Raw genomic sequence first — 21,607 nt, 5'->3', positions numbered from 1 at the left:
AGACCAATCATGACCACGAGGCCATCTCGTCTCGCGGTGGCAAGAAGAAGGAACGTGAATGCTGCTACGTCCCGGTGGACCATGCACGGCGGCTCTTCGAGGAGAGTTGCTTGGTACCCTAGCCAGATGTCAACCTACCGGTGGGTTGGCTCCTCAACTCGCGGCGGGTGTTGGTGCCTCCAGTGCCACGCGAGGGATGCGAGTGGCACGATGAGACACGCAGCTGCTTCATCCTCCCGCCAAATCTGTGGGACGATCCGGCTTTCGTCATCGACTCCTACAACTGGCACCCCTTCAGGACGTGGGAGTTTGACCTACGCCGTAGAGCAGGATACCTCGGCAACGTTGGCTTCTTAAAACTGGAGCGAGGCGTCGTCCTAGACAACGAGGATGAGGACGATGAAGGGGACGACGAAGACGACCTCTTCAATAATGGCGTGCAACTTCTCTTCCCGTCAGCATGAACCCGTAGGTCCAGCCAGCGGACCTCACAGAGGAAGAGGCGATCGAGCTAGCCGTCGCCTAGAGCCATCTTTATGACTGCAACTCCTTTCAGCTCCTCGGCAACAGCGTCAGAAAATACTTCTTGATGACTGTAAATAACAACGCCAAAAAGAATCTTGATACGTTGGGACTCCAAGTGCAGAGTGTTGTGTCAGCAGAGTATCTTCCCCACAAGGGTGACTCGGTTTATATCGAACTCTCGAGGAACTGAGCAAAGAGTATTCTCTTCTCTCTTCTTCTATCAATCCTGCAAGTAAAATAAAAGCCATGTGTCCCCAACTCCACCGTGTGTTTGTCAAGTACAAGGATTCACGTAAGTAAATAAACACAAGTAAAAATTTAAGTAAAATTAGATGTAATAAAGTAACTAAGTAAAAATTGTAAAGGAGTTGATTGTTTTTGGTGTTTTGGATGCAAATAAGTAAAGTAAATATTTTTGTATTTTCAAATTAACATATTACTGCAAGTAGAAAACAAAATAAAAGCAATATAAAGGTATCTCTTATGATAAAAAAATGGACCAGGGTTCATGGGTTCAATTGGCTATTCTCTCGTTTAAGTTGTAGTGGACAAATAGTAGTTCATCAATGAGATATGAGGATGCAGAACAATAACATGAGTAAGATACGCATTCATATGGGCATCACATCCTAACATAGAGATGAAACACCACATCTCTCTTATACACCACAAGAAAGGGAAAACTCCATGCAATCTTTTATTAAGAATTAATAGAGTACAGTCATAAGTATTTTGACATGATGTTTGAATATCAAATATGCTACCTTGACCAAACAAGATCATCAGTTTTGTCACGTGATGAACATAACACATGCATTCACTTTATTCCTAGTGAGGTAGCAAAAAGAAAAAAGCAAAACCATAATAGATCGTGAATTTGTTGTCACTATTCAATCACTAAAACCATGCTACTCCATTTAATATACACATGACCCCCACACGCTCTTGCATAGATGTTGGATCAGAATAAATACTTAAGAACGGGATACATAATATGCATCTATCAATACATCTTACACATAATATGATCAGATCTCATAGCACAATATCATAGAATAAGGATCCACCACATAAGTATTACAAATATGGCCATAATCATGTGAGCCAGCTCATATGGCACTAAGAACTATGAAGAACATGCGAGAAATAGATCAAGCTACTGCCACAAACCCGTAGTTCAGAGGTGGACTACTCTCCCTTGATCATGGTGACAATGATGAAGACGTTGGAGAAAGTGGAGGTCCCTCCGGCGGTGATCCCAGTAGAGTTTCCCCCTCCAATCTTCTCTGCTGCAGCCTCCGTTTTAGTGTTTCTGTCTTTCTATGACGCTCTCCTCCCGAGAATTCTTCCGGGCCATATATATAGTGATTTTTAGGTCAAAATACATCGGTGGACGAAAAGATCACGTGATTTGGACGATCGACGTTCGAAAGAGCACAGGTGGTGCGCCCTACATGTTTGGGCGCACCACCTAGTGTCTTTTGTGCCTCAGACCCATCCAGGTTTGCTTCCAGGTGATGAGCGCAGATTGCACACCGTTGGGGAACCCCAAGAGGAAGGTATGATGAGCACAACAACAAGTTTTCCCTCAGTAAGAAACCAAGGTTTAATCTACCGGTAGGAGAAAGGCGTGACTTCTGAAGATGTTGCTAGCCGACTAGTGGCAGGGCGCACTACCGACGTCAGCAACAACGTGGAACCTGCACACAACACAACCAAAATACTTTGCCCAACTTAAAGTGAGGTTGTCAATCTCACCGGTTTCGCTGAACATAAAGGATAAATGTATCGAGTGGAAGGAGATGTTTGCAGTAAATAAAGAGAACATAGCTTACAGTAAGCAACATATTATTAAGTTGCAAGCAACAGATTATTGCATTAAGCAATGTGTGTAAAGTAAACAATAGAATTACCGTTGTATACAACATTTTTGTTTTCTCCCTAGCAGCAACAACACATCTACAATCTTAGAAGTTATTGTCACTCTTCTAGAAAACTAGAGGCATGAACCTACTATCGAGCATAAATACCCCCTCTTGGAGTCACAAGCATTTACTTGGGCAGAGAAACTACTAGCAACGGAGAGCATGCAAGATCACAAATAACATATGAAAATTATATAATCGATCTCAACATAGTATTCAATATTCATCGGATCCCAACAAACACAACATGTAGCATTACATAAAGATGATCTTGATCATGATAGGTAGCTCACAAGATATAAACATGAAGCACAAATTGGAGAATACAACCATCTAGCTACTGCTATGGACCCATAGTCCAGGGATGAACTACTCACACATCACTCGGAGGCGGGCATGGCTATGTAGATGCCTCCGGCGATGATTTCCCCCTCCAGTAGGGTGCTGGGAAGAGCTTCAGAACCCTCCCGAGCTAGGGTCTGCGATGGTGGGCGCGATGGAACTTTTCGTGGATGGAGGCTCGGGTATTCAGGGTTTTTCCGAGATCCTGATTAAATAGGCGGAGGGGCGATGTCGGTGGAGGCCAGGGAGGGCACACCACCCTAGGCGCGGGCTAGGGCCAGGCCGCGCCTAGGGCTGGTCTGGCCGCCCTGCGCCTCTTCTTCGACCCCCCTCTGGATTTTGTCTCCGTTACGAAAAAATATTGACTTCGGCTTTTGTTTCATCCAATTCCGAGAATATTTCATGTACCACTTTTCTGAAATACAGAACAACAGAAAACAGGGAACTGGCACTGTGGCATCTTGTTAATAGGTTAGTGCCGAAAAATGTATATAAATGCAACGAAGCATGAGAAAAACATATATAAATTGGTGTAAAACAAGCATGGAGCATCAAAAGTTATAGATACGTTTGAGACGTATGAAGCATCCCCAAGCTTAAGTCCTGCTCGTCCTCGAGTAGGTAAGTGATAAGAAAATAATTTTTTTGGTGACATGAAGCCAACACAATCTTGATCAAGCATTGTAAGCTGGGATCAAAGTATTCTAAACATAGGCATGATAGATACAATTCTAACAATAGAACTTAGCAACTATGTTATAACATGAGAGTAACTCAAACAAAGGATCATGAATAATTGTGTATTGAAAGCAACTATTTGTTTATGAGCTGAGAAAACATGGCAAAGTGGTACTCAACATGTCCCTTATGAAGTAGCAAAACATAAATGCTAGGATACCTTCAAAGTTCAAAGGGTGACTAGATACAGTAATTTAAGAACAAGCGAACACAACATGTAGGATTACATAAGGATTATCTTGATCATGTAGGGCAACTCACAAGATCTAACCATGAAGCACAAATTGCAAAAGACAACCATCTAGCTACTGCTATGGACCCATAGTCCAGGGATGAACTACTCATGCATCACTTCGGAGGCGGGCATGGCGATGTAGATGCCTCCGGCGATGATTTCCCCCTCCGACAGGGTGCCGGGAAGAGCTTCAGAACCCCCCGAGATGGGTTCTGCGATGGCGGACACAACGGAACTTTTCATGGATGGAGGCTCGGGTATTCAGAGTTTTCCCGATATCGTGATTAAATAGGCGGAGTGGCGATGTCGGTGGAGGCCAGGGGGCCCACACCACCCCTAGGCGTGGGCCAGGGCTAGGCCGTGCCTAGGGCAGGTGTGGCCGCCCTGCTGCCCCCCTTTGACTGCCCTCTTGACTCTGTCTCCGTTATGGTAAAATATTGACTTCGGCTATTGTTTCGTCCATACGAGAATATTTCATGTACAACTTTTCTGAAATATAAAAACAACAGAAAACAAAGAACTGTCACTGTGGCATCTTGTTAATAGGTTAATGCGGGGAAATGTATAAAAGTGCAATTAAGTATGAGCAAAACATATATGAATTGGTGTAAAAAAAGCATGGAGCATCAAAAATTATAGATACGTTTGAGACGTATCAAGCATCCCCAACCTTAACTCCTGCTCGTCCTCGAGTAGGTAAGTGATAACAAAGATAATTTTTGAGGTGACATGAAGCCAACACAATCTTGATCAAGCATGTAAAGCATTGTGATCTTGGATCTAAGTACTCTAAACATAAGCATGATAGATATAATTCAATAGAACTTGGCAACTATGTTATAACATGAAGAGTAACTCAAACAAAGGATCATGAATAATAGTGCATTGAAAGCAATTGTTTGTTTATGAGCATAGAGTAAACATAACAAAGTGGTAGTCAACATGTCCTTTAATTTATAGAATATAGCAAAACATAAATGCTAGGATACCTTCAAAGTTCAGAGGGTGACTAGATACAAGTAATTTAAGAACAAGCAATAGCACAATCATGAATCAATCAATAATAATTTTGGGACTATGCATATTGCACTAAGAATGACAACTATGCTCTCTTAATTGGTGCATAAAGTAGAAGATGAAGAATCAACATAAAAGTAAAAGGGAGAGACTCTTTGCAGAGTAAGCAAGATAAACAAGTTTTATAAACCTTCCAAAAAGTATGGTACTTATTAGCTTTGAGCTCTCATTGCCCCTATCATAAGCATCTTGAATGGTTAAAGTTAGTGTGAGTCAAAATGAGCTATATGCTTGCAAATCACAAGTTGAAAATCTCATGCCCCTTGAATGCGAGTACCTAAACCTCATGCTACTCAACTAGGTCCCAAATAAGTTCTTGTCATTGTAAGTATACATGTATCATTGAGAACCGCCAATGGGGTACCTCTTGCCCGATGATATGGAGGTACTCTTGTAGGAGCAATCCCATGCCAAAATGACAAGACAAACAGACAATGAGCATCTCAGCAAATTTTTATTTTTTAAACATAAGGCCCTTGGCCCGGCTTTATATATAAAGCCATCACGGCAACCATAGAGTAGCGATACAACACACACCCAACATAAACTGATGCCTCCAAAGTGCTGATTCCATAATACAAGTACGCAAAGTCTGGTACCAAGAACAACACATAGATGTAACAGGGAAACTAGAGCGCGCGGAGAGGCGGGAGCTGCAGCATGCAGACGTCGATGGCATCAGTGTCCTACGGCCCGGGTCCACGCATGTAGCCTCCTAACCTCGTCCAGCGCCACGTCCAACAGTGGTCGGTCCCTCGGTCTGACCAGAACCCTCCAGCTCTGCATGTAGATATACATTTTGAAGATAGCATCAGCCGGGCAAGAGATGAGTGAGCCCTCAATAGCTAGCTTGTTGCGGATGTTCCACAGCGTCCAACACTGCACTGCGAAAGTAAACCAAGCTATCCTACAGAGTTTACCCGACAAGCCGTTGGCAATAGCAACGAAGTCCGCAGCCCCTGCTGGGTTCCATGAGCAGGAGAGGAGGTCCCTGATTCCTGCCCACATGAATTTAGCGATGTGGCAAGTGAAGAAAATATGGTCGCAGGTTTCCCATTCACCACAAAGGGCACACCGCCCATTCGATGGCCCATGGCGCTTGACTAATTGGTCCCCTGATGGGAGCCTCCCTCAGATGAGTTGCCAGAGGAATACCCGGATTTTTGGTGGAACCCTTGAGCGCCAAATTTCCTTGAAGTGGGTGATCGTGCCGCCCGGGACAACTTGGAGTACATCGAGCGGGTGGAGTACTCCCCAGATTGCTCAAGCGCCCAACGAACCACGTCATCGCCCTCCGAGGCCGGCGAGAGGTCAAAGATTCTGCAGAGGTTGTCCCATTCCACCCTCTCTGCAAGGCCGAAGGTGCGCCGGAAGCGAATCCTCCAGCCCCCGCTGGACCTAACCCCCTGAACAGTTGCAAAGTGGTTGTCGCAGCAGGCGAACAACCTAGGAAAAGTAAAGCGAAGGGGCCCCGTGCCTGTCCACCAGTCTAACCAGAAGTAGGTCCTCCGCCCACTGTTAACCTAGTGCTTCGCGCCCAATTTGAAGTACCATTTGATCTTCTGGATGGCGTCCAGAATTGTGATCCTTTGGTGGGTACCAGCGGGGAGAACAAGTCGTGGTCCCCCAGGTACTTGGCCCTAAGAAGGTCTGCCCATAGGCCTTCCTCATTCTGATAGATCTTACAGATCCATTTTAACATTAAGGCGATGTTCATGAACTTGGTGTTGAGGATTCCCAACCCTCCAAACTCACGCGGTTTGCACACCGTGGCCCAGTCCACCATATGGTACTTCTGTTTGGGTCCCACTCCCTCCCAAAAGAAGCGGGACTGGTGTTTGTCCATCACCGCATGTGTCGTGTCATGCAGCAGATAGAGACCCATAGCGAACAGCGGAAGGCTGGAGAGGCAAGAGTTGGTGAGCTCCAGTCTGCCGGCTGATGCAAGGAACAGACCCTGCCAAGGCTCCACCCAATGGCCCACCTTCTCAGTGAGGAAGTTCCAGTCCGCAACGGAGAGCGGTCACTGACAGGTAAGCCGAGGTAGTGTAACGGCAAGCTCCCCAGCTTGCAGTTAAGGGCGTCAGCCACTGATACGTCTCAAACGTATCTATAATTTCTTATGTTCCATGCTACTTTTATGATGATACTCACATGTTTTATACAAACTTTATGTCATTATTATGCATTTTCCGGCACTAACCTATTGACGAGATGCCGAAGAGCCATTTGCTGTTTTCTGCTGTTTTTGGTTTCAGAAATCCTACAAAGGAAATATTCTCGGAATTGGACGAAATCAACGCCCAGGGTCTTATTTTTCCACGAAGCTTCCAGAAGACCGAAAGGGAAACGAAGTTGGGCGATGCCCCCCCGTACCCATAGGCCGGTGCGGCCAGAGGGGGGCCCGCGCCGCCCTATGGGGTGGGCCCCTCGTCAGCCCTCCGACTCCGCCCTTCCGCCTACTTAAAGCCTTCGTCGCGAAAACCCCGCATGCGAGAGCCACGATACGGAAAACCTTCCGGAGACGCCGCCGCCGCCAATCCCATCTCGGGGATTCGAGGAGATCACCTCCCGCACCCTGCCGGAGAGGGGAATCATCTCCCGGAGGTCTCTTCATCACCATGATCGCCTCCGGATCGATGTGTGAGTAGTTCACCCCCGGACTATGGGTCCATAGCGGTAGCTAGATGGTTGTCTTCTCCTCATTGTGCTATCATGTTAGATCTTGTGAGCTGCCTATCATGATCAAGATCATCTATTTGTAATGCTACATGTTGTGTTTGTTGGGATCCGATGGATATTGAATACTATGTCAAGTTGATTATCAATCTATCATATATGTTGTTTATGTTCTTGCATGCTCTCCGTTGCTAGTAGAGGCTCTGGCCAAGTTGATACTTGTGACTCCAAGAGGGAGTATTTATGCTCGATAGTGGGTTCATGCCTCCATTGAATCTGGGACAGTGACAGAAAGTTTTAAGGTTGTGGATGTGCTGTTGCCATTAGGGATAAAACATCGATGCTTTGTCTAAGGATATTTGTGTTGATTACATTACGCACCATACTTAATGCAATTGTCTGTTGTTTGCAACTTAATACTGGAAGGGGTTCGGATGATAACCTGGAAGGTGGACTTTTTAGGCATAGATGCATGCTCGGATAGCGGTCTATGTACTTTGTCGTAATGCCCCGATTAAATCTCATAGTACTCATCATGATATATGTATGTGCATTGTTATGCCTTCTTTATTTGTCAATTGCCCAACTGTAATTTGTTCACCCAACATGCTATTTATCTTATGGGAGAGACACCACTAGTGAACTGTGGACCCCGGTCCATTCTTTACATCTGAAATACAATCTACTGCAATACTTGTTCTTTACTGATCTTCGCAAACAAACATCATCTTCCACACTATACATCTAATCCTATGTTTACGGCAAGCCGGTGAGATTGACAACCTCACTGTTACGTTGGGGCAAACTACTTTGATTGTGTTGTGCAGGTTCCACGTTGGCGCCGAAATCCCTGGTGTTGCGCCGCACTACACTCCGCCACCAACAACCTTCACGTGTTCCTTGACTCCTACTGGTTCGATAACCTTGGTTTCTTACTGAGGGAAAACTTGTCGCTGTACACATCACACCTTCCTCTTGGGGTTCCCAACGGACGTGTGTCTTACACGCCATCAAGACAGTTTTCTGGCGCCGTTGCCGGGGAGATCAAGACACGCTGCAAGGGGAGTCTCCCACATCCAATCTCTTTACTTTGTTTTTGTCTTGCTTTACTTTACTTTATTTACTGCTTTGTTTGCTCTTATATCAAAAACACAAAAAAATTAGTTGCTAGTTACTTTATTTACTGTCTTGTTCTCTATATTAAAAACACAAAAAAATTAGTTACTTGCATTTACCTTATTTTGTTATCATGACTAGTCCCGTAATTGTTACTCTATCACCTGAGGAATCGATCTTTACTTTTAAACAAGGTGGTGAAGAGAGTTTTAAAGAAGCTTGGTCTAGAATTTTTGATTCTTATAGTAAAACTGAACCTAAAATGACTCTAAGTTTGCTTCTGAGTAACTTTTATTTTGGGCTCATTCTTCGCTATAGATATGCCTTAGATGCTGTAGTGGGAGGAGATTTCCTTCACTGTGATGGGGATCAAGCTTATAATGCCATAAAAAAATTGGTTGCATCATCTAGCTCCGCTAATAATTTTGATTCATCTCTTGCTAGCATTCATAATAGATTAAACACTCTCGAAACGAATATATCTTGTTTAAAAGAAGGGTACAACCAGATTCGTGAGTATTATGATTATGTTCCAGTAAGCTTTGAACCTTCAATGTGGGTGCCTACTATTAAAGATGCTATTTGTGGTGAAACTTTTCATGCCCGTTGTGATATTATGTCTGAGTTTTGCCTTATGCCTGAAAGAATTTATGAATCCTTGACACTTTGGGAACTTACTGAAGGAGGAGAAGGAATAACTCTTACTGATAACTCTGTTTTAATTCCTAAGGGTATAGCTGAAGATGTGTTCACAACCTTTCTTGGAAGAACGGTATCCACTAATTATCTCGTTGTTAAATGTGTAGGGACAGGACAAATCACACTTGGAAGGTCCCTGCTGAAACTCGTGGGAGCAATCATAGATGTGGGGAAAGGCACTCTAAATTTTACCTCTACGCCCGGATGCGGTCATGTATTCCCTAAACCAGAGAGTAAGAAAGGTAAGCGCAAAGCCCCTGGTAAGAATGTCAATGCTTCATCTCTCGATAATACTTGATTCACACTTTCTGCGCCTAGCTGAAAGGCGTTAAAGAAAAGCGCTTATGGGAGACAACCCATCATTTTATTTCTGCACTTTTGTTTTATATTTTATTCTTGGAAGTTATTACTACTGTAGCAACCTCTCCTTATCTTTATTTTATTGCATTGTTGTGCCAAGTAAAATCTTTGATAGTAAAGTCAATACTAGATTTGGATTACTGCGCAGAAACAGATTTCTTGCTGTCACGAAATTGAGCAGCCCCTTCTGTAGAAAATTTAGAAAAATCTGCCAATTTATGTGCGTGATCCTCAGATATGTACGCAACTTTCATTCAATTTGAGTATTTTCATCTGAGCAAGTTAAGTGCCCCAGAAAAATTCGTCTTTACGGACTGTTCTGTTTTGACAGATTCTGCCTTTTATTTCGCATTGCCTGTTTTGCTATGTTTGATGGATTTCTTTGTTCCATTAACTTTCAGTAGCTTTGTGCAATGTCCAGAAGTGTTAAGAATGATTATGTCACCTCTGAATATGTGAATTTTCAATTATGCACTAACCCTCTAATGAGTTTGTTTTGAGTTTGGTGTGGAGGAAGTTTTCAAGGGTCAAGAGAGGAGGATGATACAATATGATCAAGAAGAGTGAAAAGTCTAAGCTTGGGGATGCCCCCGTGGTTCATTCCTGCATATTCTAAGAAGACTCAAGCATCTAAGCTTGGGGATGCCCAAGGCATCCCTTCTTCATCGACAACTTATCAGGTCACCTCTAGTGAAACTATATTTTTATTCTGTCACATCTTATGTGCTTTACTTGGAGCGTCTGTTTGTTTTTATTTTGTATTTGTTTGAACAAAATCGGATCCTAGCATTCCTTGTGTGGGAGATAGAGACGCTCCGCTGTTTCGTATGAACACATATGTTCTTAGCTTTATTCTTAATGTTCATGGCGAAGGTTGAAACTGCTTCGTTCATTGTTATATGGTTGGAAACAGAAAATGCTGCATGTGGTAAATGGTATAATGTCTTGAATAATTTGATACTTGGCAATTTTTGTGCTCATATAGATCATGTTTAAGCTTTTGCATCATGTACTTTGTACCTATTAATGAAGAACTACATAGAGCTTGTTAAAATTTGGTTTGCATGATTGGTCTCTAGAGTCTAGATATTTTCTGGTTAAGGTGTTTGAACAACAAGGATACAATGTAAAGTCTTATAATGCTTGCAATATGTTCTTATGTAAGCTTTTCTGTACCGTTTTATACTTGAGTTTGCTTCAAACAACCTTGCTAGCCTAGCCTTGTATTGAGAGGAATTCTTCTCGTGCATCCAAATCCTTGAGCCAAAAACTATGCCATTTGTGTCCACCATACCTACCTATTACATGGTATTTCTCTGCCATTCCAAAGTAAATTACTTGAGTGCTACCTTTAAAATTCTATCCTTTGTCTTTGCAATATATAGCTCATGGGAAAATAGCCTTAAAAACTATTGTGGTGAAGAATATGTACTTATGTATCTTATTTCTTAATAAGTTGCTTGTTGAGTGGTAACCATGTTTCTGGGGACGCCATCAACGATTACACCTTTGTTGAATATCATGTGAGTTGCTATGCATGTTCGTCTTGTCTGAAGTAAGGGCGATTTTCATGATCAAATGGTTTGAGTATGCATATTGTTAGAGAAGAACATCGGGCCGCTAACTAAAGCCATGAATCATGGTGGAAGTTTCAGTTTGGACAATCAATCCTCAATCTCTTATGAGAATTTTATCTGTTGTTGAATGCTTATGCATTAAAGAGGAGTCCATTATCTGTTATCTATGTTGTCCCGGTATGGATGTCTAAGTTGAGAATAATCAAAAACGAGAAATCAAATGCGATCTTTCTCCTTAGACCTTTGTACATGCGGCATAGAGGTACCCCTTTGTGAAACTTGGTTGAAACATATGTTACGCAATGATAATCCATGTTAATCCAAGCTAATTAGGACAAGGTGCAAGAACTATTGGTAATCTATGCATGAGGATTGCAACTTATAGGATATCTTATACATAACACATATGATTTATTACTACCGTTGACAAAATTGTTTCTATGTTTTCAAAATAAAAAGCTCTAGCACAAAAATAGTAATCCATGCTTCCCTCTGCGAAGGGCCATTCTTCTACTTTATTGTTGAGTCAGTTTACCTACTTCTTTCTATCTTAGAAGCAAATACTTGTGTGAACTGTGTGCATTGATTCTTACATGTTTACCTATTGCACTTGTTATATTACTTTGTGTTGACAATTATCCATGAGATAAATATGTTGAAGTTGAAAGCAACCGCTGAAACTTATATCTTCCTTTGTGTTGCTTCAAAGCTTTCTACTAACAATCTATTGCTTTATGAGTAACTCTTATGCAAGTCTTATTGATGCTTGTCTTGAAAGTATTATTCATGAAAAGTCTTTTCTATATGATTCAGTTGTTTACTCATTGTCTTCACCATTGCTTCGAATCGCTGCATTCATCTCATATGCTTTACAATAGTATTGATCAAAATTATCATAGCATGTCACTTCAGAAATTATCCTTGTTATCGTTTACCTACTCGAGGGCGAGTAGGAACTAAGCTTGGGGATGCTTGATACATCTCAAACGTATCTATAATTTCTTATATTCCATGCTACTTTTATGATGATACTCACATGTTTTATACACACTTTATGTCATTATTATGCATTTTCCGGCACTAACCTATTAACGAGATGCCGAAGAGCCAGTTGCTGTTTTCTGCTGTTTTTGGTTTCAAAAATCCTACAAAGGAAATATTCTCGGAATTGGACAAAATCAACGCCCAGGGTCTTATTTTTCCACGAAGCTTCCAGAAGACCGAAAGGGAAACGAAGTGGGGCGACGGGACCCCGTACCCATAGGCCGGCGCGGCCAGAGGGGTCCCGCGCCGCCCTATGGGGTGGGCCCCTCGTCAGCCCTCCGACTCCGCCCTTCCGCCTACTTAAATCCTTCGTCGCGAAAACCCCAGTACCGAGAGCCACGATACGGAAAACCTTCCAGAGACGCCGCCGTCGCCAATCCCATCTCGGGGGATTCAGGAGAGCTGGTATTATCAAGGTAATTTGGCAAAATTTTCTCTAGAGAGCTCAATCTTTCCACAACCTGTTCCAAAGTGATCTCAGTTTTAACAACATTAGTAGGTGGAATTCCTACCAAGCTTTCAATTAAATTGTAGGCTTCCAAAGTGGGAGTACCCAGAAAATTACCCCCCGTGAGAGTATCCAAGACATATCTATTCCAGCTAGATAAACCAACATAAAAATTTCTAAGGAGGATCATAGTAGAATATTTTTTTAGTACATCTATGATGAACATTACTTATTCTTTATCAATCATCTTTCAAACTTTCTCCCCCTTGTTGCTTAAAAGAACGAACCTCAACTTTAGGAATACTCATTTTAGCAAAATTGAAACTAAGCAACAGAAATACATCTATAATAGAAACTAAATTTTGTGTGTTTTTGATATAAAGAAGCAAACAAGACAAAATAAAATAAACTAAGCAAAACTATAACAAAGTAAAGAGATTAGAGATGAGAGACTCCCCTTGCAGAAATCCTCTTTCTCCCCGGCAACGGCGATAGAAAATTAGCTTGATGAGCGCAGATTGCACACCGTTGGGGAATCTCAAGAGGAAGGTATGATGAGCACATCAACACGTTTTCCCTCAGTAAGAGACCAAGGTTTAATCGACCAGTAGGAGAGAGGTGTAACATCCCAAGAATTTCAAAATAAAACAAATGAATTTCACTAGTTCCAAATTTTGGAACCAACAAAAACTTTATTTAAATTAGGTATGATACATAGTGATCTTGCTTAATTCTTGTGTTATTGCTATGATTGCTTGTTATTAGTATTTGAAATGATCTTAAACCCTAAACCTCACCCCTCTTTTCACCATACTAGTTAAAATAAAATAAAAGGAAATTAAATAAGAAAGAGGCATATGTGCCTATGGATATATTTATAAAACCTTACCCTAAGCTTTTCTACTTTGCTTAGAGATTTGGAAAACCTTCATACACCATACCCAGTACCTATCAAACCAATTTCAAGAGGTTTCCAAGAAAATTAAAAAGGAACTAAAAATGCCATAGAGGCATATGAGAGCAAAATAGCAAATTGTGATTTTAAGAATATTGACCCTAAGACATGTTGTGAATGGTTGGATCACTCCTATGAACCATTTCAACACTCAACACCACCAATTGGGCCAATCCAAGTCAAATTAAAATTCAAATGCCACATATGCATAGAGGCATATGTGACACATAGCCATAATACCCAATTCTTGCCCTATGCCTCTAAACCTTGACCAAATGATGTGAAACCATCTCTCAACCTAATATAACACTAAATTGACCCTAACCCATGCCCAAGTAAAGCAAGGTGAACAATTTACAAAAATAATAAAATTTAACACATCACCTCTTATGTGTTATGGCCATTTTTGCAAATCTTTGAACAAGACCATTTGAATTGGTTTCAATGATTTTAAAATGTTTCTAAACCCATAAGAATCACATTAGAGTCAACCAAAGTCAAATCAAATGGAGAGAAATCACATAGTGAGAAAATCCCCAAAATTCCCTCACATACACTTAGCCAAAATTGCAAATCCTCAACCAAGGCCACCATTGCTTGATCCCTTGCTTGTAAAACTCTTATATATGATAAATAAACACAATTGCATCAAAGAAACAAGAATCAAATCAAAGGAAAATTCAAAACTCACATACATGTGATAATGGTCATATGTCCCAATTTTATTTTCTTCCCCACTTTGCTCCAATTTTTCTTCTGATTTCTCAACTAACCTTGGTCAACCAAAGTCATGTCATCCAAGACCATATGAAAGTGAACAACTTTTATGTTGACCATCATCACTGATGTTGACCAGGTTGACCAGCAAAGAGGTGCCAAGTGGAGACTTTGAATTAATGTGAAGATCAACCCCATTTTGGAAATCTCACAAACCACCACCAAAATGAACACCACCACCACCATGCAATCACATAAATTATATAAATGAGATACACCAAAAAGAATTGAAAATTTCCAAAATTTTCTTCATGCGGCCATATCATCGAACACCTTGCAGGCAACAATTGGATTTGGACATACACCCTTTTACACACTGGTTTTTAGCCTCCACCACTTTAGTTTGATGATCATCACACCTTGGTACTTCCTCTGCATCGAACCCAACTCATTTGCTCTGGTTAAAGTGAGGCCATGATCACCAATTCATCCATGCCGTACCCATGCCGGCCACCATGCCATTCATCCTCTCCATCTCTCTCTGGCCCCTTGTACCATGTCAACTAGCTAGCCTGCTCCTCAATGAACCTGCTGATACGAGCCCTAAGCCAGGAGACACACGCTACGGTCCAGAACGCGCGTGCCCAGACAAGCCCAGGACGTGCCAGCGCACGCGGTGAGCGCGCCCCGACGACACTCTGGACGCCGCAGTACACGTCGTCGCCTGGAGCCTCTCGTCCTCCCCTCGCCTTGCCCTCTTGCACGCGCCATCACTACACTACCAGCTAGCTCCTGGACAACCCTACTGGCACGCGGGAGAGCCCTAGCCGTCGCCATGATCGCACCTCTGCCGCGCCGGTACCGCAAGGACGGCAATGATACCGCACGCCCTTGTCCTCCCCTGGCCGTCCCTTCACGCGCGCTAGCTTCTCCTAGCCGACGCCTACACGACGCCCCCATCGCCTTGCCCCTTCGCGTCCTGAATCGCCGGCGCCACCGTCGACCTCGCAGCACCCGCCGGCCACCCAGCGCATCTATAAATAGAAGCCCTCTCCGCCTTCACTCTTCACACCAAATCTGTTTCCCTCCTTCTTCTCGACCTCCCCGACCTCTGCTCCACGCTGATTAAGCCCTACACTGCTCCAATTGAGGTGTCGATCGCCGGAGTCCGCCGCGGAACCCCTCTTCGAATTAGGCCACCCCAAGCGACGCCGCGACCACCATTCGACTCCTCGTCCTCGACAACCTCGCCGCACACCCAGCGGAGCCCCGCGGGAGCCTCCGTCGCGCCGTCGACCCCCTACCTCGCCGGCGCAGCAAGCCTCCTCCCCCGTCGGCAACGACGACGGTCGACCGTCGGATCAGCGTCTGATCGCACGGCTCAAGTGAGTGGATACCGTTTCGGGTTTAATACAGACTGACCAGCGGGTCCCACTGTCAGCTGGCGGTGGCGCACTGAAGCGTTACTGGGCTGGGCCAGTTTCGCAATTTAAACTATTCTGGCCCATTTCCTTTCCCGCCTAAGCCCATTTCCCCTTTTTGAATTAAATTGTTTCAGCAACTTTTCAATACTGGTCCCTTACTATAAATTGAATAGTTCAAATTCTACAAACTCAAATTTAGCAAATCCAAATGTTCTGGAAAGCTTATGAATTGCTCTAACTAACCCCACTGGATTCAACCCTATATGTGGTGTAGAATTTGAATAGCAAAAATGACAAAACAGAAACTTTTCAGTATTCAAATAAATATTAAAAATCAACCACTTTGAATTTTGAAGTGAATCCAATTGCAATAATTCACATTTAACAAACTCTAATTTACTATGTAAAAATATGATATGGGTTCTGTACATGATCATGGGCTAGAATCAAAATATTGGCTATGTAGTCAATACTAGCCCATTTAAACCATATCCAAAATTTTAGAATTTAAATCAATGAGGTGTAGCACCTCATTTAACTCATCCTCACCAAGTAATATGAAGTAATGTGTTGACCTTTAAATGCTTAGGCTCATACTTGCTCACTTGTAGATTTTTAAATCTAAATAGTATTTACATTGCCATGATTATTTAAATCACATGAGATGATGAATCTCATTTAAACCACTTCTCAAATACTAAGTGTGAAGTGTTGACCTTGGTCAACATGGGATCATCCCTGGTTATGTGAGAATATTGCATCACCTCAATAATAGTTGTTACTAAATTAGTTACACCTATGTGTTAAATCTTATGAGAGGTATTCCTCTCATTTAAATCTTGTTCTCAAGTAATTCAACATGAGGTAGTGACCATGGTCTAATAATCTCATATTGAATTATTTGGTGGCATTAAATCACTACCATATTAGTATTAAATTGCATGAGGTATGGAACCTCATTTAAATCATTTTTCTCGAATGATAAGTATGAAGAGGTTGACTTGGGTCAACCTAGGTCATATGTTATTCATAAGAGAAAATAAATCTTAAGAAGAATTCAATAAGAGGAAATTATTTCTCCAAACCAAAGAGAAATCTTAGTTTAAATTTTCAATGAGAGGAAATTATTTCTCCTAATATTAAAAAGGGAAACCCTAGAATAATTGTTGGATAAAAGTCAAGTAGTGATACTAGATCAATTGTGTGAGCCATTAAGGCTAATTAAGATTACTTAAGTGTTGATTGGTGATTGTGTACCTCGTATTCATTTATAGACGCTAGTACCGGAGACTATCAAGAGGAGGAGGTATTCTACCAGGAGGAAGAGCCAGAAAACTTTGATCACCTCACCCATCAAGGCAAGCTAGACTAATGCAAGCTAATATTCTTGCAAGCTATTACCAATGCAAGCTAACACTCTTGCAAGGTTCCCTTGTGCAAAGCTCTACAAGAGCAAGGCACCATTATTTTTACTTTATGCTTAATGCTCCTATCCCAAGTTTTTACTTTACAAGCTTTTCTAAATTTTGTTTATCAAAGTTTACCTTTTTGATTCATGATTCACTTGGTTTAGATATAGAGTAGAACAAGAGCATCAAAGTTAGCCTAGAGCAAGAAAAGCTAGTTAGCACCCCTCATGACTAGTTGCTAGTGCTAAACAAATAAAATTGACTACTCTAGATGGGATCATGTGAAATGAAATGACTTTGAAAACCTTGGAATGATGCTTCATTCTATTGAAAGATTTTGAAGGTGAATATGACTGGTGAATGACTTGGTGAATTTTACAAAAACTGATGGTTGGGTTCGGATGCGATACCATTCCAATTTGAAAGTACCCCCACAATACCCAATATGGGTAAGGGCTTAACTAGAAATTTATGTGCTTTAGTATGGGTTCCCTCTGAACAAGCGTCATCGGGGTTAGGCCGAAGGCTGCCTCTACAACAAACAAAACGATGCGATATGATGTGGAATGAGGTGAATGTCCGGCCCAAGCCCTGTGCAGTTCCCGGGTTGATCTGCGGTTTTCACCGGGAGGCCAAGCTCATGGGGAGAGGTGCCTATACTAGAGTATGTAAGTGAAAGGTTATGGTTGGTAGTCCGCATACGGAGTATGGTAAATCAGGGCCGATTAACCCTGACGGATTATTGCAAATATTGTGGCACAAGTGTACGACCTCTGCAGAGTGTAGAACTATTCGAATAGCCGCGTCCACGGTTATGGACGGTTGGAAAGGCCATACTGTTCCGTCATCAGACCATTTTCAAAAATGTGACATATGACTTGGGACTTGAATTTGAAAGGTGAATGGTGACTTTGAATTGAATCACAACAGAGTTGTGGGAATGACACTAATGTTCCCACTTGAGTTAGTTTAGCAAATGAAGAGTCTTTTCTAAATGTTTATGAAATAAACTTGGCTTTATGCAAATAAACTTAGAGCTTAGCACCCCTTTACTATAGTTGATAGTGCTTACACTAGTATTAGTTTGCGAGTACTTTAAAAGTACTCATGGCTTTGTCCCTGGCTATTCAAATGGCCAGACTATGAAGGTGAAAAGCAGTACGAGGAAGATGGACAGCAGGACGTCTACGACAACTAGGACCGCTCCTGACGTCAAGCGTTGGCCTGTGGATTAGATAGCCACTACTACTTCGCTTCCGCTATTTGTGATGTTCGTTGATCGATAGATCAACTACTATTGTAATTTTGGATCATGTGATCTACCTTTGTAAGACGATTATGTGTTGTAATAAATGATGACTCTATGATATTCAACTATTATGTCTCGCAACAACAATATTCCTGGGATTGCGATGTATGGCATAATAGGCATCTGGACTTAAAAATCCGGGTGTTGACAAGTTGGTATCAGAGCCATTGTTTGACCTTAGGAGACCCTAGTTAGAATGGACGCCCTAAAAACTTAGTTTCAAAACAAAGAAAGTGAATAATTTCTGAAAACTTATTCTCACCCTTATCTTGAGATCTTTTCAAAAGAATAAATCCATGCTCTACTTTTCTTTGATAATTGTACATAAAATTTTGCACACTTGATCACTTCATTAACTTACTCATCCTCATTGCTCACGAGATGGAGTACCAATGGGAGTTCTATCAGCTTGGTCGCGGAGGAGACCTAACGTTTGAAAAAGATTTGAAGCAACTAGTGGAATACCTAGACCACCCGTATCCCGAGTTCTTCGGAATACCCCTCAAAAACTCACTTAGGAGAACCACCTCGGTGGGACGTTTCTACCGATCTACGAAGGAAGCTTGGATGCCCCGGTATGGGAAACCATCTGGTTTTCTGTAACGGGAAACACTTGGAAGGAAGGACTAGTCAGAGCTATGCAAGAAGCAATTGTCCGTCTGTGCGGACAAAATGAGGACGAGATCAAGAACACTCGCTTCATCTACTACCCAAGACATGACTCCATGGGAAGACCGATGACCATGCCCCCACCACAACCAAAGATGAACCCCTATGAAGCACCTCGAGACTTCGAGCAGTACAAAACCCGCAGGGATTTGGACAACGCCCTCGCCTCTCGCCAAGCACATTACCCGTGAAGACGAAGAATTCCACCCTGAAGAGTAGTATCATCCTAAGGCACTTAAGTAGGTGTGAGTTGTATCAGGATCCCCTTGTATCGTAGAGCGATGAATGGTTCTTCAAACCAACGGTGTGTTAGCTTTGTAATATGTGATGTTTGGTATGAATGAAAAAGTGTTGTTGGTTTTTACCCCCGCAACACTACTCAAAATTTCAACTTATGAACTTTTTGCAAATTTTAACAAAACAAACCATAGAAATTTCCCTCTTATCTTATCATCTACCTCGATGTTCAGATGGCCCCACCAACCCGCAACACCACCCCAGATGCCATGATGCAACTACTGCAGACAATGATGGCAGACCGAGAAGTCGAGAGAGCTGAACGCCAAGCCAACATCGCCGCACTGCAACAGATAGCTCAGAACAATCAAGGCCACGGAAACAATGATCACCCTGGATCAAAACCGAAGAACTTTCAGCACACCAACCCTCCGGTATTCAACAAGACTGAAGAGCCCCTTGATGCTGATGACTGGCTCCAGACCATGGAGAACAACCTCGAAGTTGCGGGAGTTGAAGCCGCGAGAAAAGTACTCGTTTGCCACCCACTACTCGTCGGGACCTGCCGAGCCTGGTGGACAAGTGCCCGTGCAATGAATGCGGGACGAATGATGACATGGGAAGACTTCAAGCTGAAGTTTAGCAAATACCATGTGCCCCAAGGATTGATCAAGAAGATGAGAGACGAGTTCCGTGAACTCAAGCAAGGAAGGATGTCCGTGGTGGAATACCGCGACAGGTTTCTCACTCTGTCAAGGTACGCCCCGGATGAGACCGACACCAACGAGAAGAGGAAGGAAAGATTTCTGAACGGACTGCATGACGAGATGCAAACTGTGTTAGTGAACATTCCGTTCGCTGACCTCGAAGCCCTCGTGGACTCAGCCATACAGATGGAAGGAAAGCTGCATCAGGCCAATGAGAACCGCAAGCGAAGGATGATGAACCAAAGTGGACCCCACCATACCCAGAAGCACCGCAACAACCACTCTGGAGGATTCACCCCAAGATACAACAAGCCCCCTGCTCAGAGTTATCGCCCCAACAACAACGGAGGACCCCCGAAGCCCGGAGGTAACAACAACAACAACCATCACAACAACAACAACCATCACAACAACAACAACCACAATAGCAACAACAACAACAACGGGAACAACAACAACACCAACACTGGCCCGAAGACTGGAAGCAATGCCATCCCCGTCACCCCGAAGGACAAGTCCACGATCAACTCGCTATGAATGTGGAGTTGTGGGCCACTACTCCAATGAGTGTCCCAAGAAGCTTGCCAAGATTGCCGCCAACACCGCTGCACCTGCCTGAGCAACAGCGCCGCTTCGCCGGTAGAAGGAACCGAACAACAACAACGGTCGTCTCTACCACATGACCGCCAATGAAGCTCGGGAAGCACCCCGAACCATGCCAAGTATGTCTTCCTGTTAATAAAATGCTCAATCTCTCTTAGGAACCTAACTTTTCTTAAAATCTCGGGACGAGATTTGTTTAAGGGGGAAGGGTTTGTAACATCCCAAGAATTTCAAAATAAAACAAATGAATTTCACTAGTTCCAAATTTTGGAACCAACAAAAACTTTATTTAAATTAGGTATGATACATAGTGATCTTGCTTAATTCTTGTGTTATTGCTATGATTGCTTGTTATTAGTATTTGAAATGATCTTAAACCCTAAACCTCACCCCTCTTTATCACCATACTAGTTAAAATAAAATAAAAGGAAATTAAATAAGAAAGAGGCATATGTGCCTATGGATAAAATTATAAATCTTTACTCTAGACTTTTCCACTTTAGCTTAGAGGATTTGGAAATGCTTCATAAACCTTACCTAGTACCTCTCAAATCAATTTCCAGAGGTTGAAACCAAAGAAAATTAAAAAGGAACTAAAAATGCCATAGAGGCATGTGAGAGTAAAATAGCAAATATGGGAATTTAAGAATATTGACCCTAGAGACATGTTGTGAATGGTTTGATCACTTCCATATGAACCATTTCAACACTCAACCACCACCATTTGGGCCAATCCAAGTCAAATTAAAATTCAAATGCAACATATGCATAGAGGCATATGTGGCACATAGCCATAATTCACCAATTCTTGC

Source organism: Lolium rigidum, chromosome 2, assembly GCF_022539505.1.
Source record: "Lolium rigidum isolate FL_2022 chromosome 2, APGP_CSIRO_Lrig_0.1, whole genome shotgun sequence".
In the NCBI taxonomy this organism is placed as follows: Eukaryota; Viridiplantae; Streptophyta; class Magnoliopsida; order Poales; family Poaceae; genus Lolium; species Lolium rigidum.
The sequence above is the reverse complement of the archived record's forward strand: the minus strand, read 5'-3'. Positions refer to the sequence as shown.